General features: G+C 44.4%; 1 protein-coding gene across 1 annotated transcript in view; it reads left to right on the plus strand.

The window, feature by feature from the left end:
* The first annotated feature begins 18,470 nt into the window (after positions 1 to 18,470).
* Positions 18,471 to 19,111, plus strand: part of PAIP1 (poly(A) binding protein interacting protein 1) — a 31,129-nt gene continuing 30,488 nt past the window's right edge. Inside the window, exon 1 of the mRNA XM_040630456.1 lies at positions 18,471 to 18,668. The gene's annotated coding sequence lies outside the window, so the exon portion shown is untranslated. The remainder of the gene's footprint in view (positions 18,669 to 19,111) is intronic.

Genomic DNA, 19,111 nt, shown 5'->3' on the forward strand with positions numbered 1-19,111 from the left:
CAGTGATTTGCACAAAATAGGAAAACAGCAAGTGTGTTTTGACTGAATGAATGAATAACTAGGGCTAGGTAACCTGAAACCTAGGTATCTAGGGAACACATTTTCCAGAGTTTCAAGAAATTTTCTTTGAAAATGAAATGCTGTGTATCCTTGCGGAAAACTGATTCCATCAGCAAAGGTAAACAGCCTCAGCACATTTGCTGGTAAGAAAGTAATCCTAAACTGTACATTTAATAAAATTTTTACAAAACAGCCAGGTTTGCAAACAAAAGGGGAGCGATGGAGAAGAGGGGAGCATTTTAAATAAAAGCATGCAAGCCCCATTCAAACGGAGTCTGTCCTACAAGACTCCTTACAAGGCGATCCCTTTAGGACTGCCCTGCACTGCAGGGCGAATAAAGGACGCCTGCAACCGTAAACAAGTCACGCTTTTAAAGTGAAACACACCAACCAAGGACACAATACCCTACAGAAGCTTAGACTGGCAGGCAGTGTGACCTCGCCCAAACCCACCGGTACCGCCCCTCCGGCCACTAAACTGCAGCGCGGCTGGCAACTGCGCGGGACTTCTATTTATAACCTTCCCCTAAAGCCGATTGGCCGAGGCCAAATAATAGACATTCCGCCTCCGGGGTTCGAATCAGCTCTGCCCCCACCACTGTCTCCTCCCGGTCGCCAACCCCGGGCCCCACACTGCCTGGTTGAAGTTTGCCCGGACCACCACCAGCCCGCACAGACAGACACACAACTTACCACCTCCTAGGTCTTCAGCCGATCGCCAACCCCGAATTCCCTCAAAGTTCAAGCACAATGTCGGGGCGTCCAGCTGCCACTTCTCCAGGTGCACCCTCTATCAAAAGTCCTCTATGACCTCCCCTCCTCCTCCCATCTGGCGGGCCGAAATGACCCCCTACGACTCCCGCTGCCCCCCAAAGCTCCAAGATCTGCACCTGCACAGCTGCCTGTTCCCTGACCCCTGCGAGTGCCCAGTTCCCCAACCACCCGCCCACTCCGTTCCACGTCGCCCCAGCAAGAGACAGGAAAGAGGGCCCTTGAGGCGCGGTTCTCCTTCCGGACCCAAGCCTCTGGTCCCCGGGAGCCCGGGTGCACTCCGCACCCAGGTCACTGCCGACCCCGCCCCCTTCTGCTCCTTGACAGTTCTCCTCCACGGCGAGGGCCCGGGCCATCCCCGCGAGCCCCGCGCCCCCTCCCCAGCTGCGCCCCAATCGCGCGCCCGGGCTGCCCGCGCCGCGCCGCTCACCTTGGCGGGGAAGCCAGCAGGCCGTGGGCGGCGCGCGGCGGGGGAACGCCGCGCTGGCAGACCCGGTTCGGGCCCCACGGCTCTGCGCCTCCAACCCGGAAGAACAGCCCCAACCCCACCGCGGCGGAGGCCACGTGACGGCGGCGCACCCCCCCCTCGCCCCCCTTGCGCCCCCTCCCCCGCCCCGCGCCCCCTCCCCACCCGGCCCTTCAGCCGGCTGGGCCCCGGCGCCTGCCGCCCTCTCTCCCAAGAACACGACCCCACCAAACGCCCCCTTAGAACGCAAAGGCTAGTTACCTCAAGGGGCCCTTCCCGCCTCAGTGGTAGCCAAAACCTCTTTGTCTCGGGCTCGACCCGCGGCCCCCCGCCCCGCCTCCGCGCTTTCCCTCGGCGCGTCCTTGTCAATCAAACCTGGAGCCCTAGGCGGGCGCTGAAGTTTTCAGGGCTACATTTATAACTGGGGAACCAGTTGCAAAGTGTGATTTCCTCTCTAGTGTCCCACCAGAGCAAATAAAAGGATAATATAACTCCACGTTTGGTACCTTTCGTCTAGCTGTCTAGGAAAAATCAGAACTTCTGTAACAGAAGAGGACCAAAAGGAAAGTGGGAGGAGGCCAAGGGGTGGTGAAGGGCGGGAACGAGGGCGCTGTTTTTCCATTCTGCCCGAAGAGGTGGAGTTAAATTCCTCGGAAACGATGTCAAGGCCCGAAAATTAACACACATCTACGTATTGGTCTTCCCACGGCGGGCCCAGAGAAAGCCGTGGGCTGCTGGTAGTATTAATATCCAGCAGCTGGAGAGCGCCCTTGGTGGACATGAAGTGGCCTGACATGGCCTGGGTTGATGGCAGCAAAATTATTAAAGGACCCCAAAACATAAGGACATGCTTGTCCCCTGCACATAGTTCTGTTAGTCTGCAGGTGTCTTCTGATTAAAAGTGGGAAGAATCAAATACAGAATATAAAATGGTTCACTTACCCAAAGCTCAATCATCGTGAAGTGTCAGCATGATCACTGCTTTTTTAATTTACCTGAAATATTTAAGATAGGCGAAACAGATATTCCTAAAAAAGAAACTTCAGAGAAACCCTTCCTTTAAGAACTCTCTTGTGCTGGAACTCTTGGCTCAGTCGGTTAAGTGTCTGCCTTAGGCTCAGGTCATGATCCCGGGGTCCTGAGATCCAGTCCCTCATGGGGCTCCTTACTCAGCAGGGAGCCTGCTTCTCCATCTGCCTGCTGCTCCCCCTGCTTGTGCTCACTCCCTCTCTCCGACAAATAAATAAATTAAAAAAAAAAAGAACATCCATCTCTTGTGTTTAACCAGCAAAAAAGGTCATTCAACTAATGAACTTCCGGTGACATCCAGAGGATGTCAAGGGAAAACACTGCCCTTCTCCTGAAAGAGTTCCCAGACAGGAAAGTCCGCAACCCCCATATTTTAGAAAATATACTGGGGGGAGGTACCTGGGTGGCTCAGTCAGTTAAGCATAGGACTCTTGATCTGGGCTCAAGTCATGATCTCATGGGTCATGATATGGCAGTTTCAATGAGGCAGAAGTGACTGATAAGGATTAAGACTAAGCCGCTTTCATGGTATTTTTAAGTCAGATCATTATGCTGTACACCTCAACATATACAGCACTACATGTTAATTATATTTCAGTAAAACTGGGAAAAGCCAATACTTGTTGTAAAACACTGGGGCCAAGTGTTTGCTGCTCTTCTCTTTCAAGGCTTAAAAATCAGTGGTTCCCAGCTGGGAACAATTTTGTCCCACCATGTCTGGAGACATTTTGGTCGTCACACTGCAAAGGGAAGGCATCTAATGGGTAGAGACCTCAGAAGTTGCTAACCACTCAACATTACACAGGACAGCTCCCTACAACAAAGAATTATCTGGTCCCAAACATCAACAGTGCGAAGACTGAGAAACCCTGGCTTACATGAACGCTCAAAGGGTTATTTAATTTCACCTTCTTATTTTGCTTCCGAACAAATCCAAAGATGACTTTTTTCACTTTTTCTGTTAAACAGTAAGTATATGATAATTTTTAAAATTCATTCTTCTCATTTGTCCAACATAACTTGGTGCCATTGCTCCAGATGAAACCATTTGTCATTTGGAAGGTTCTGTTTTAGGCCCTAATCTCCTACATAGTACTTATAAAATACTCATAGGAGTCCCCAAAGAAAATTGGATTAAGTTCCAAAAGTTTGTAAGTTAGTTGTTCTGAATCTTAGAAAATACCTTGCATAAAATTTTTGCAAAAATCTTATATTCCCTCTTAGGTTTTGTGAGTGTTTTATCCACTTTGATACTTGCTTCTTCTTCCTCGGCTTTCTCTGCCCCCAATCCCCATTTAGAAAAGTACCTCTCCTCTCCAGATGCTCAGGTGGTTCAGTCGGTTAAGTGGCCAACTCTTGGTTTTGGCTCAGGTCATGATCTCAGAGTCTTGGGACTGAGCCTCATGTCGGGCTCCCTGCTCAGAGGGGAGTCTGCTTCTCTCCCTCCCGCCTGCTCTTCCCCACTCTGCTCTCTCTCTCTCTCAAATAAATAAATCTTTAAAAAAAAGACAGAAAAGTACCTTTCACGCACACACAAATTTTCATTACAGATTGGTCTATGATTTGGATACTTTAATAATTACTTAAGTTAATAAATAAAACCTAAATAAATATTTAATAAATAATTTAAATTTGGACAATCCAATTTTATTTTTTTAAGATTTTATTTTTAAGTAATCTCTACACTCAACATGGGGCTCAAACCTAACCCCAAGATCAAGAGTCCCACACTCTACCAACTCAGCCAGCCAGGAGCCCCTGGAGGTATCCAATTTTAAACACATCCAAATTTAAACCCTCTGAAATTCAGGAGACTTTGTACCCGCAAATGCTTAAAAACAGTATTTACTATTTAGAGTCCTAATCTACCAAAAGCAAAAAAGATTAAATCTTTAGAAGAGTATAACACACCATTAGGGCCTGCTTGGAGCCTCAACCCAGAGAGGTGCTCAATAGCCAAAAATCAGAATACAGACTGAGCCCAAGAAGATACTTGATCAACAACAGAATCCTAGGGGTGCCATGTTTGGCTCAGTCAGTTAGGCATCTGCCTTTGGCTCAGGTCATTGGGGTGGAGCCACACTTCAGGCTCTCTCCTCAGCAGGGAGCCTGCTTCTACCTCACCCTTTCCCTCTCCCTATCCCTGCTGCTCCCCCTGCTTGTGCTCTCTCTCTCTCTCTCTCTCAAACAAATAAATAAAATCTTAAAAAAAAAAACAAAACTGAATCCTAAAGAGGACAAGTTACCAAAACCCTGCATCCAGTTAAAACCAGGTCAGAAACAGGTCAATTAGATGTGTTTTCATACTGATTATTATATTGAACAGTTATCAGTAGTTTACGGTTTCAAGCCTCCCTCTTACAAGTAAATATTAGCAAAGTGAACAACACCAATGAGAAAGTATTCTTAGACTCCAGGGATTTTGAATAATGCAGGCACTCGACTGGTTTTAAGGCAATCATCACTAGCCCCAATCTCAGCCCTTTTTTCCCAACAGACCAATCAAGACTCTGTTGATTTTAGGAAACAGATATTAACCGACTAAATGAACTTACACTGTTCAACATTAATTGGAAGAGGGTTGAGGAAAACACATTAAATAGCCAGCACAAAGCTAAATAATTGGCAGTTTGTTTCAATTAAACCAGTTTTCAGGGCGCCTGGGTGGCTCAGTCGGTTAAGTATCTGCCTTTGGCTCAGGTCATGATTCTGAGATCCTGGGATAGAGTCCCATGTAGGGCTCCCTGCTCAGTGGGGATTCTGCTTCTCCCTCTCCCTCTGCCCCTCCCCCCATTCATTTTCTCTCTCTCTCTCACACACATAAATAAATAAATAAATAAATAAATAAATAAATAAAATCTTTAAAAACAACAACACCAGTTTGCATTTAGAATTGCTTAGAACTAACTCAGCAAAACTTTGTGGATATTGTTCTCCCCTTATAGTAAGTGCCAGTGATTTAAAAAAAAAAATCTATTTATTTTTCTTTTAGAACATAAAAAATGATTTATCTAATGATACCTTTGGGGGCCTGGGAAGATGGTGAGAAATAGGGGCTCTCTTAGTACTTGAGGGAGGCTACAACAAACTGCTACAAACTGGGTGACTTAAAGCAATAAAAATGCATTCACCAGAAGTCTGATATCAAGGTGCCAGTAGAGTTGATTCCTCTGGAAGTTCTGAGAGAGAAACTGCCCCCATCCCTCTCCTACCTCCTGGAGAAATTGCTGGTTGTCAGCAATCCTTTGGTGTTCCTTGGCTTACAGCCCAAGACTCCCGATCTCTGTCTCTGTGTCTCTGTGTATCTCTCTGTGCCCAAATTTCTGTGTTCTTTCTCTTATAAAGACACCAGTCAGTGGAATTAAGGTCCACCCTAAATCCAAGATGATTTCATCTCAAGATCCTTAGCTAGTTACAACTGCTAAGGCTGTGTTTGCAAATAAGGGTGGTGAAGAGTTTGGGGCAGGGGATCTATTCAACCCAGGGGCATCCTGTGTTTGTAAGTGCACTACGATGTAAAGAGGAGTTTTTTGTTTTTTAAAAACACATGTGGATTTACCAGTTCTTGAGTTTAAAACGAAAAATCCAAATTATTTGGGGGAAATTCACGTGAAAGTCATTTTGTATTAATAATTAGAAGAATTTCCTGGGGCGCCTGGGTGGCACAGCGGTTGAGCGTCTGCCTTCGGCTCAGGGCGTGATCCCGGCGTTATGGGATCGAGCCCCACATCAGGCTCTTCTGCTATGAGCCTGCTTCTTCCTCTCCCACTCCCCCTGCTTGTGTTCCCTCTCTCGCTGGCTGTCTCTATGTCTGTCGAATAAATAAATTAAATCTTAAAAAAAAAAATAAATAAATAATTAGAAGAATTTCCTAATATACTTGTTTTGCTTTTTTTTTTTCATTTATTTATTTATTTATTTTTTTTTTGGTAATCTCTACAACCAGTTTGGGACTCCAACCCACAACCCCAAGATCAAGAGTCTTACACTCCTCTGAAGGAGCCAGCCAGGCAGCCCTTATTTTGCTTTTTTTTTTTTTTTTTAAGATTTTATCTATCCAGGGGCGCCTGGGTGGCTCAGTCATTAGGCGTCTGCCTTTGGCTCAGGGTGTGATCCCGGAGTTCTGGGATCGAGCCCCATGTCAGGCTCTTCTGCTGGGAGCCTGCTTCTTCCTCTCCCACTCCCCCTGCTTGTGTTCCCTCTCTCGCTGGCTATGTCTTTCTCTCTCAAATAAATAAATAAACAAAATCTTAAAAAAAAAAAATTTTATCTATCCATTTGAGAGAGCACTAGCAGGATGAGGGGCAGAGGGAGAAGCAGACTCCCTGCTGAGCAGGGAGCCCGATGTGGGGCTTGATCTCAGAACTCCGGAATCATGACATGAGCCAAAGGCAGACACTTAACTGACTGAGCCACCCAGGAACCCCCTTATTTTGCTTTCTTAATAAAGACTCGACCTAATTTAGTTTTTCCTTCAATTTTTAAAAATACGTAACCATATATTACATAGTTACCACTCTCAAGCTACTTGATTATAAAGCCCCATAATAGCAGTTAACATGTTTATACTTAACTTTTTAGATATTGCATTTTGATGAAAACTCTAGTTTAAGTACATAGTTTTTATAAACAGTCTTGTGAAACACGATCTCTTTGTAGATTTTTTTTTTTAATGCTAGATGTTACCCATAACAGAAAAGCAAAAACCAGAATTTCTCACCTTTGCTGGTTGTGGACATACCACTCTAGTATAACGTCCTACTTCTTTAACCATTCATTCTCAGTTCTTTTGCCACTTAAATGTGCAAATGTTTTAAATCTTCCATTGGCCCTCTTTCCTTTTAACTCTAATACTTTTTTCCCCGGGGCAATCCAACGTCAGATGTGCTATGAAATTTCCAAAGCTTAGTGTCCAGGGACGCCTGGGTGGCTCAGTCGGTTAAGTGTCTGCCTTTGGCTCAGGTCATGATCCCAGAGTCCTGGAATCAGTCCCGCATCAGGCTCCTTGCTCAGCACGGAGCCTGCTTCTCCCTCTGCCTGCCACTCCCCCTGCTTGTGCTCTCTCTGTCTCTCTCTCTCTGACAAATAAATAAAAATCTTAAACAACAACAACAAACAAAGCTTAGCATCCAGCCTGAATCTCTCTCTTGAGCTCCAGACCCATGTAGCCAACTGCCTGCTGGTCATTTCCACTGAGATATCCCCAGGTATTTTAAACTTAACATGAGAAAATGCTCTCTTGTTCCTCTCCTTTTAGCTGTAATATCCTTGCTGCTTCCTAAATGTACAAAGCTGTTCTACACCCCCTAGCCGTTTGATGTGCTTTTTCTTCAGTCTGGAAAGCTCTCCCTGTTCTCCCTATTCTTTGCAGACTGTGCTCATGCTTGTCTCTTCCTCTGTGAAGCCTTCCAGGCAGCCTCGTTCGTGCCTTCTCCAAGCTAGCACAGTGCTTGCACAGAACAGGTGCTAAATAACGATTTTGCAGGTTGTTGAAAGAGGAGAAAAGACTACTGTAAAGAAGATAGCCCAGAGTCTGGCCCATAACAGGTTTCCAGAAGTGTGTCCAGTTTGGTTTTGGCCGAGATGCAAGAATAATTCAATGGAGGAAAGACAGCCTTTTCAAGAAATGGTTGAAGTAACGAGCATCCACAGGCGACAAACAAACACGCCACCTAGACCTAAATCTCACAGTTTATACAATAATCAAATCCGAATGGAATACAGACTTTAATATAAAACTGTCACGAGCTGGACCCCAAGACCCGACCTTCACTGCCCACCTGTTTGTACCCACTAACTTTGGTCTTACATTTGCCTGTAGACTCCGGCACATGAAACCTGAAACCACTCCCGGGTGATGGCAACTGCACTGCCAAAACCTCCCCGCTGACCACCAAGACCCTTTGAGCTAAACCTGGCTCGCACCTGTGCAGATGGACCGGGGTCTGACCTACGGAATGACCTACAACTACCTTGACCTAATTATAGTACTACAGACTCTGCCCCCGGAGGAGCCTCAGCCTCATTTACATAACATACAATGTTCGGATAGGCATGTTTCCTTAAGACGCAGGAATGACCTTATGCCCTCGTCTACACACAATGACAAGGCTTCTCTATCTAAATATTTATCCTAACCCTGACCCAAAGGAACCCACTCACCCTCTCAGGGAGTCACAGCTTGGCAGCCATTCCCTATGATTTCATTTGCTACAAATGAAAGTTCTCTTTGTGCAACAACTCAACCTGGTGCAACTTCTTTTTTTTTTTTTTTAAGATTTTATTTATTTATTTGACAGAGATAGAGACAGCCAGCGAGAGGGAGCACAAGCAGGGGGAGTGGGAGAGGAAGAAGCAGGCTCATAGCGGAGGAGCCTGATGTGGGGCTCGATCCCATAACGCCGGGACCATGCCCTGAGCCGAAGGCAGACGCTTAACCGCTGTGCCACCCAGGCGCCCCAACCTGGTGCAACTTCTGACTCATCAAGGAGCAAACTCATGTTGGTTCGTCTATAAAACCACAAAACCTTTAAAAAAAAAAAAGAAGGAAAGAGAGAGAAAAATCTTCAGGATCTCGGGCACGGCTTGACACCAATAGTATGATTTATAAAAGGAAAAACTGATAAATTGTATCTCATCAAAATGAGAAAACCTACGAAAGACCAGGTTAAGAGACTAAAAAGACAAGCTACAGAATGGGAGAAAATATTTGCAGAACACTTATCTACAAAGGACGTGTAGGTAGAATAGATAAAGAACCCTCAAAACTCAACAGTTTTCGAAATATCCAAATAGAGAATGGGCGGGGGTCCCTGGCTGGCTCAGTTGGAGAAGGATGCAACTCTCTCTCTCTTTTTTTTTTTTTTTAAATTTCAGACAGAGAGAGAGAGAGGAGAGAGAGAGAGCGTGCGCATGGGGGGAGGTGAGGGGAGGGGAGGGAGAAGTAGGCTCCCCGCTGAGCAGGGAGGCCAGACTGGGAACTCAATCCCAGAACCCCAGGATCATGTCCTGAGCCAAAGGCAGACACTTAACCAGCTGAGCCACCCAGGCACACAGGAGGTTACAACTCTTGTTCTCGGGTTCATGAAGCTGTCTGGCTTCATTAGGCAGTCAACACCTATTTGTTAAGAGGGGAAAAAAAACATTGTGAATGCCCTATAAGAATTGAAACAGAAAGAAGATTCCATTGACCCTTGAAAAATATAAGAGTTAAGAGCACTGACTGTCTCCCATCTCCCATAATTGAAAATCTGCATATCACTTTGACTCCCCCAAAACTTAACTAAGAGCCTACTGTTGCCCTGAAGCCTTACCAAGAACATAACAATTAACATATGTTTTGTATATTATATACTGTATTCTTATAATAAAGTAAGCTAGAGAAAAGGAAATGTTAAGAAAATCATAAGGAGGTATGCCTGGGTGGCTCAGTCGGTTAAGCGTCTGTCTTCGGCTCAGGTCGTGATCCCAGGGTCCTGGGTTCGAGTCCTACATTGGGCTCCCTGCTCAGCGGGAGCCTGCTTCTCCCTCTGCCTGCCACTCCCCCTGCTTGTGTTCTCTCTCTCTCTGACAAATAAATAAATAAAATATTTTTTAAAAATCATAAGGAAAATATGTTTACAGTGCCGTAATATATTTATTGAAAAAAATCTGCATATGAGTGAGCCCGTATAGTTCAAGCCCATGTTGTTCAAATATCGAGTGTACAGGCTTTTGGCCTTGTGCCAACAAAAAGAGCAGTACATAGACTGTGCCAGAGAGATAGGGAAATAGAACACATCAGTAGCAAAAGGCCTCTTATTTGATATTTATACATTAAACATTGATGTTCCTAATTGTCTTTTGAATGCCATATTTGGACCCTGAAAATAGCATTTCTAGCAATTACATTACCTTGTTGCTAGCCAGCGAGCACTTCAGTTCAATTAGTTGAATTGCACAATCAGTAGAATGCTGCCTATTGTAATTATTTACCTAGAACTTCCTCTAAAATTTTCAACTCAGATCTCACGCTCTGACCACCACTTTCTTTCTTTCCAACTCCCTTCTTTCTGACTCTTAATTGCCTTTTTCTTCCAATCTATCATTTATCTTTCATTTTCAATCCTTTCTCTATTTAGCTTAAGCCATGAGCAGCCCCTCAGCCCCTTCTGACTTTACTCTCCTGCCTTAACTGCATAATGAAATTTCACTCCACCAACAGGCTTCTCAATTCCTCCATTGGGTTGTCAAGAGTTGCTAGAGGAAAATCACAAAACTGTTCAGAGGATTGCCCCTGCAAATCCCTGGTCTCCAACCTCAGCGGGACTTTTTGCCGCCCCCAGCATTCTCCTGTGAACTGGTCCATTTTGGAAGCAGCTTCCTCTCCCAGAGCAGCATTTGCAACCGTTGCCACTTTCCTCAAACTCCCTCTTTGTATGTCTCCCACCCTCACAGTAAGGACATTCCCTCCCTTTTTACTGAGAACATGGAGATCATCCTAAGTTTCCAGCACCCTCCCTCTCCTGCAATTTCTCTGCATCTGCTTCCATTTCTTAGTGAAAAAGCTTTCCCCCATCAAAAGTCAATTCTGTCACTTATACTCTGAATTTGTGACCTGCCTCTTCCTCTGGTCTATTATTCCCTCAGTTTCCCCCTTTTCCCATGATGTTTTTCTCTCCCCCCTCATTGTCTTTAGCTAACAAACGCATCTTTCTCCTGTCTTTAAAAGAAAAAGAAACTACAACAGCGACAAAACATCTTTAATACATTTGCCTTACAAACTTCCCATATCTCTCTCATTTATTTTACTGGCAGGTTTAGAGCTGTCAGTACTTCCTAATACTGACAACTGCTTGTGCCCAAATCAATCGCAAATCTGTATTATTCCGTTTGTGAATTTCAGGAGCCTGCCTATTTATTAATTTACAGTGAGAAATATAACTCGAATAGAATATTTGCATCTCTGTGACCCACTTATTCTGGAGATAAAGTGTAGCTTGTGGACTCTGGACTTAACAGAACTGGGTTGCTCACTATTTATGTGATCTTAGGCAAGTGAATGAAGCTCTCTCAATCTCAGTGTTTCCATCTATAACATGACGTAAATAATAGTACCCACCTCACAGCGTTGTTTGGAAGATTAAATGAGGTCATTAAATGAGATAATTCATGTAAAATGTTTACTTAGAACACAGTAAGTGCTGAATATTAGCTATTATTGTTGCGATTGTTCTTCTCAAAGAGAAAATTTAGAGAGATAATTGGGTGATCACTTGGTGAAGGTGAACTTGGTTCCTAGAGACAGTCGTTAGCTGGTTAGTGGCCCCGGCAGCACGTACCTGCCAAGGTGAATGGAATGCTCAAGCTCTTTTTCGGATTCTTCATAACCCTGCTTTTATTTGGTCTCTCTGTAGCATACAACACCTATGTAAACAGAGTGCACAGATGCCTCTTCCTCAACCCAGCCATTGAATGTATGCTTCTCTTTCCTCTTCTGCCTCTATCTGCTTTCCCTAAGTTATCTCATTTCTCCTGTGCTTCAGCTCTCAAATATCTAACTCTAGGCAATGGTCCTCTGAACTCTAACTCCATAATTTACCTATCTCCTGAACAACTCCACTTGGGTGCTCCAAGTGCCAAATGAAATGTCCAAAATGGAGCTAGTGAGAGTCCCCTTTTGCGCTGAACCTGCCCTCCTCTGGTATGCCCACTTTTGGAGACTGAAGGATCAAAGCCAGAATCCTGGGGGTCATCCTTATTTCTGGCTTCTCAGTAAGCCTTGCATACATCTATCAACTTCTTCAGAAACATTTCTTGAATTTGGCCCTTCTCTCCAACCCCACTACCACCGCCTTAATCACCATCATCATTTCCCTCTGGAATTTCTGCTACCACCATCTCAGGTCTTCCTGCTTCTAGTCTCAGACACCTCACAGCTACTAATCTCACACCTGTCCTTATCCTCAGCACTAGAACAGTAGACATGCAGTATATATTTACTGATTGAGGGGTTTCTGGGTGGCTCAACCAGTTAAGCATCTGACTCTTGATCTCAGTGTAGGTCTTGACCTCAGGGTCATGAGTTCAAGCCCTATGTTGGGCTCCACTTTGGACATGGAACCTACTTAAATTTTTTTTTACCGAATGAATGAATAAGTGAATGAATGAATTCCTGTCTTCATGGAATTGTAGTCCAGCAAAGAGATCGACATTAAACAAGTAAGCATAGCCGATGTTGGGGAGACCCCAAGTAGCATTCCTGGCTATCTCAGACTCAAAGATGGATTGGAGCCTTGATCCAGATGGGAGTCAAGTGCTGACTGGCTGGGACTACATTTCATAGCAGGCCCAAGAGACTAGGAGTGGAAGATAATTTACACAAATGAGACCCAAGAGAACAAATGTGCCAGCTAATTCTTCTCTCTCTTAATGATGCCCCCACTAATTCATTATATATATGTAGCCATGATAATTTGGGTGGGGAGGAGTGAACTAAACTAGCCAGGAAAGCATAGGGAGTGATGAAATAAGATGGAACAAGGTTTATTTATATGTGTTCAGTTTTTAAAACTTTTTATTTAGAGATAATTTAGATTTACAAGCAGTTATAAGAAATAATATGGAGAGGGCCCCACAGGTGGCACAGTTGGTTAAGCATCCGACTCTTGGTTTCAGCTCAGGTCGTGATCTCAGGGTCTGAGATGGAGCCTCACATTGGGCTCCACACAGAGTCTGCTTAAGATTCTCTCTCCCTCTCCCTCTTCCCTCCCGCTTGTACTTGCTTGCTCTCTCTCGGATAAATAAATAAATCTTAAAAAAAAAAAAAAAAAAGAATGTAGCGAGATCTTACTCTTCTTACTCTTCACCCAGTTTCCCCCAATGGTAATATCTTACATAACCATGCATAACTACAATACAATAGCACATTCAGGAAATTGACAATATGCCTACCTTAGTTTTCCATGCACTCATTCGTGTGTGTGTACACACATGCACATGTATTTAGTTCTGTGCAATTTTTTCGTATGTGTAGATTCATGTGAGCACCACCACAGTCAAGAACAAAACAGTTCCATTACAAAGATTCTTCATAGTATCTACCCTTTTAGTAGTCACACCACTTCCCTCTGAACCCCAGCCCCTCCTTAATCCCTGGCAACCACTAAACTATTGTCCATCTTTATAATTTTGTCATTTCAAGGTTGTATAAATGGAATCACACAATAACTGTTTGAGATTGGCTCCCCCCCCCCCCACTCAGTGTAATTCCTGTGCGGGCTGTCAAAGTTGTGTGTCTCAGGAGTTGTCCTTCTTCTTGCTGAGTAGTATTCTATGCACCACAGTTTAACCATTTATCCATTAAAGAACATGTAGGTTGTTTCCAGTTTGGGAATAGCATGAATGAAGCTGTGATTAAAATTTGGGTACAGGATTTTGTGTAAACATAAATCTTCATTTCTTTGGGGGTAAATGCTTAGTTGGAGCTGTTTTAAAGTAACACCACAGACTGGGTGGATTAAAGAACAAATTTATTTCTCACAGTTTTGGAGGCTGGGAAGTCCAAGATCAGGTGCCAGCATGGTCAGGTTTAGGTGAGAGCCCTCTTCCTGGTTTGCAGATGACCATCTTCTTCCTCACATAGTGCAAAGAGAAAAGTCTCTGGTCTCTTCGTTTTTCTTATAGGCATAAGAGGCCCATTATGGAGGCTCTATCCTCATGACCTCATCTAAACCTAATTACTTCCAAATATCATCATAATGGGGATTACAGCTTTCACATATAAAGTTGGAGGAGACACAAACATTCATAGCATTCTGCCCTTCTTAAAAAATTCAAGCCCTTCCGACATGCAAGATATATTCATTCCATTCCAAGAACCCCCAAAATCTTAACTCATTCCAGCACTATGTCTAAAATCTAAAGTCCAAAATTTCATCTAAATATCATCTAGGGACCCCTGGGTGACTCAGTTGGTTGAGTGTACAACTCTTGATCTCAGCTCAGGTCTTGAGTTCAAGTCATGAGTTCAAGCCCCACATTGGGCTCTGCACTGGGTGTAGAACCTAATAAACAAACAAATAAATAAATATTAAATCAGATATGGTAGAGATTCAAGGTACCACTCATCCTGAGGCAAAATTCCTCTCCAGCTGTGAAGCTATGAAACCAGTTTTGTGCTTCCAAAATTCAATGGTGGGACAGGCATAAGACAGATATTCCCATTCCAAGAGGGAAATAGAAAAGAAAGGGTGACAGACCTCAAGCAAATCTAAAACCTACTAGCAGGTAAATTCCATGATATGGTAATATTCAAAACCAATCCTCAGATTTGTCTCACATGATTATGAAGACTGAAACGACCCATGATTTGCTGTTAGCAAGCTGGGGACCTAGGAAAGCTAGTGGTAGAGTTCCAATCCAAGTCTGAAGGCCTGAAAACCAGAGCACCAATGGTGTAAGTCTCAGTCCAAGGCCAGAAGACCAATGTCCTAGCCCAAGCAATCAGAGGGGGAGATGGAATTCTCCCTTCCTTCTCCTTTTTGCTCTCCTTAAGCCTTCAATGGATAAGATGACACTTTGGGGAGAGCCATCTGATTTACTCATTCTACTGATTTGAATGCTAATCTCTTTCAGGAGCACCCTTACAGACACGCCCAGAAATAATGTTTAACCAGATATCTGGGCATCCCATGGACCAGTCAAATTGACACATAAAGTTAACCATCACAAATGCCCAGGAGTGCAATTTCTGGGTTGTATAGTAGTTATACATATAATTTTTAAGGAAACTGCCAGAAAATAGTTTCTAGAATGCTTATACCATTTTACATGCCCGCCAGCAGTGTATGAGTGACTCAGTTTCTAGTTTCTCTACATTCTTGCAAGCATTTGGTGTTGTCACTATTTTCCACTTTAACCATTGTGATAAGTAGGTAGTGGAATCTCATTGGGGTTTTTTCATTTACATGATAGCTAATGATATCAAACATTTTTCCCCCATGGGCTTAAATGCCATCTGTACATTCTCTTCAGTGAAATGTTTATTCATATATTTTGCCCATTTCCAAACTGGATTATTTTTTGACAGTTGGATTTTGAGAGTTCTTCATATATTCTAGATACAAGTCTTTTTTTTTCTTTTTTTTAAGATTTTGTTTATTTGAGAGAGCATGAGCAGGGTGGGGGGAGGGGCGGAGGGAGAAGCAGACTCCCCGCCGAGGCTCAGTTCCCAGGATCCCTGAAAACATGACCTGAGCTGAAAGCAGATGCCCAACCAATTGAGACACCCAGGGGCCCCTAGATACAAGTCTTTTGTCAGTGTATGGCTTGTAAATATTTTCTCCCCCATATTTATGACAACTTTCTCCTATTAGCTGCATTTGAAAGGCTGGTCCAATGATGATCTTGAAACCATTAAGTTCTGCTAGGTTTATGAAAACCAATCTTCTTCTTTTTTTAAATAATCTTGTTTTAATTTAAATCTTTCAAAAACTATAAAAGAAAACCAGTCTTTTTTTATCATCACTATACTAGTGACCCAAGGAAAAGCACTTTTGCAGGTGATTCCTATCACCCTTAAAAGCCTATTGTGTACCAAGTACTGGGCTAAGATCTAAGGGTGTAGAGATGAAAAGGGGTCCTCTGGTTGGGGTGCCTGGCTGGCTCAGTGAGTAGGGCATGCAAGTCTTGATCTTGGGGTTGTGATTTCAAGACCCACTACGGGTGTACAGGTTACTTAAAAAAAAAAAAAAAAAGTTGTCCTCTGACTTCAGAAGTAGTTTAATGAAGAGGATAGAGAATAGACCAAGTATGAAACAGACCAAACACTCTAGCATGCTTAGTGCCAAGACACAGTTTTTCCAAGGTACAACTATCATAAGGGAGGCATCTAAGACTAGACAGCTTGGATAAGTCTTCCTGGAAAACATCTTTCAAACCCAGTTTAAGGAAACAAATCCTTTCCATGGTTTACAGTACATCCTTTTCCCATATTATAACATATTTTCCAACTCTCCAAATTTAGCCCTACCCTCATAAATCAATAAGAAAGGCATAAATGTAGAGAAGGATCTTTTTGATGATTCTCTCCAGAGAGTCCTATATGGTACTTATGTTTGTATGTGTGTGACCTCCTGGCATTTTTTTAAAGGAATCTTACCCCCCCCCATGTAGGGCTCCAATTCACAACCCCAAGATTAAGAGTTGCATACTCTAATGAGGCGCCTGGGTGTCTCAAGCCAGCTTAAGATTCTCTCTCTCCCTCTTCCCCTCCTCTCTCTTTCTCTGCCTCTCCCTCTCCTAAAAAAAAAAAAAAAAGGAGTTGCATGCTCTACCAACTGAGCCAGACAGGTGTCCCTGGCCTCTTGGCATTTTGCAATACCAACCACCTCCACTTAGCTCTATAACAGCCCCCAGATGGATATAGTCCTTGCAATATTTCGGCACCTTTTCTGTAAAATGAGGATAACTGGAATGCCCAATGTAAGGATGTAAGGATTAAATAAAATGATAAAGTAAAGCTCTTGAAACAGTGGCTGGCACTTACTAAATATTAGCTAGTGTTATTATAATGAAGCTAAGTCCATCCTTGTTATCTCTGAGGCCACCTTTTACATCTCATAAGAATAGAGCTAAAGTTACATAACGGTAAATTGGGAGAAGGCAAAGGATAACATCTCAATTAACAACCTTATCTAACAAAAGGTAGCTATAAAAATACCCTGATGTCACCACGGATGTGGAGTAGACTTATTCTCAAATAAGAACGTCTCAGGTGTTAAAAAAAAAAAAAGTGCTACTCATCATCAAAGTTCTAAGGAGAACAAAAGGGTGATCAATGCAAACGAAAGCCTGGGACGGGGTGAGGGCATCTACTTCAGTGAAACATTAGGATAACTTACTCTCACTGTGTCTAAGTATAGTTTGTCTTCCCTATTGAAGAGAAAAGTCCCTGTAAGAAGTGACTGACCACTACATAAAAGAATGGATTTTAATGTGCTGAGTATCACCTCATCTAATTTCTACACTGTAATCTTGTCTTTGTAATATATGCCAAGTGCTACAACATACTCATTATTTTAAAGATGAGGAAAATGAGGCTCAGAGAAGCTAAATCCTTAGCTTACCCAGGATCACAAAGGCCTTCAGGGTCAAGACCAGGAGTGAAATCAAGCTCTGGCCCACTTGGAATCCTACGTTCTTTCTCTACACCAAGGAACCATACTTTTTGTTGGCTCCCTTCCCTGACTTCGTTATTTTTGTCAACGATCAACAGCATGAATCATTTATTTATGATTGCCCTCGTTAAAGCCATTCTTCTCACTCATTTAGGTAAAGATGTTAATGCTTTTTTTATTAGCACGAAGAGAAAATGGTTAACAAGAGTTTTGTTCCTAATTGAAATGATTCTCAAGATGACAAGATTGAAAAACATTTTAAGCCCGGCTTAATATAAAGGGCCACAACCGGAGTTCGTGAGGCTGTTTCGATATAACCGTAAAGAAATGGATTTTTTTTTTCGCCTTCTCACTTTTATATTTATATTCATATTTGGCTTCATCACTGTCACTCCTGACAAAAACAATAATTTCCACATAAATAACGCCTAGAACTCTGTTGTGCAATGCAGTAGCCACTAGCCACATGTGCCTTTTGAGCACTTGAAATGTGCCGAATTCCAACGAAGCCATGCTGAAAGTGTAAAATACAGAGTGGATTTTGATTAGTACCAAAAAAGAGAAAACATCTTATCAATATTTTTGTATTAGTTATATGTTGAAATGGTACCATTTTGGATAAATTGGGGTGAGTAAAATAAGTCATTAAAATAATTTCACCTGTTTCTTTTTACTCGTTAATGTGGCTTCTAGAAAATGTGTAATTACATAAGCAGCTTGCATTTGTGCTCACACTATATTTTTATTGGACAGAACTCGTAGACGACGAAAAAGAGGGGAATTTCATTGAAAGGTAGTGCATTTTCTGAACATCTCTGGACGCAAGGAGGAAAGGGAGAAGACTGAAGCCTGGGCACCGTAGGTACGACCTACTAGGGTAAATACCTGCTGTGAACTGAAAGGGGCGGGGGCGAGGGGAGTGCATTTTGACTGCGTTCCTCCTTCCCCTCGCCGCGGCCAACCAGGCAGGTGGCAGAGCTTCCCCGGAGCCCTCCTTCCGGACCAGTCCTCCCGCGGGCCGGCACCGGGTCATTGAACACACCTGCGCGCCCACGGAGGTGCGCGTCCGCGAACCCTGGCGCTGCCTCCACGCCCCCTCCCCCCGTATTTTTATTTTCCTGGCATCAACCGTCAGTCTCGCACTTCTCTCCTGAGAACCACCGCGTAGGTCGGGCCCGCCTGGGGTAAGCGCCCCTCTCTGACCTCCGCACGGCCGCGGGGAACGAGATGCTCCCGCCCGGCCCCCACGGCAAGCAGGGCTGTCTGGTGGTCGGGACGCCGCTCCCGGGGCGGCCTGCTGGGCCGCGGCTCCCAGCCGGCCGCGAACTGGGACAGACGCGGCGGGCGCGCCCGGGGCCTCCGGGCCGCGGGGGGCCGCTGTGACCCGCCTTCGCCCCCGCCGCGCCGAAGGCGGGGGAGCAGGGTTTTGGGGAGAATCGAAAAGCCGAGGGCAGCCGCGGGGGGCGGGCGCTCTGGAGCGGCGGGTTCGGCGGGTGCTCCAGCTGCGGTCCGCTCCGCCCGAAGCGCTGAGGAGCCAAGCAGGGACCCGCCGCCCTCCTCCTCCATGAGGGCCGAGTGAGCGCGGCGGCGAGAGCCGGCCCGCGGCGCCTCCCCCCGCCCCCCCCCC

This window comes from Ursus maritimus, unplaced genomic scaffold (assembly GCF_017311325.1).
Source record: "Ursus maritimus isolate PB19 unplaced genomic scaffold, ASM1731132v1 scaffold_15, whole genome shotgun sequence".
In the NCBI taxonomy this organism is placed as follows: domain Eukaryota; kingdom Metazoa; phylum Chordata; class Mammalia; order Carnivora; family Ursidae; genus Ursus; species Ursus maritimus.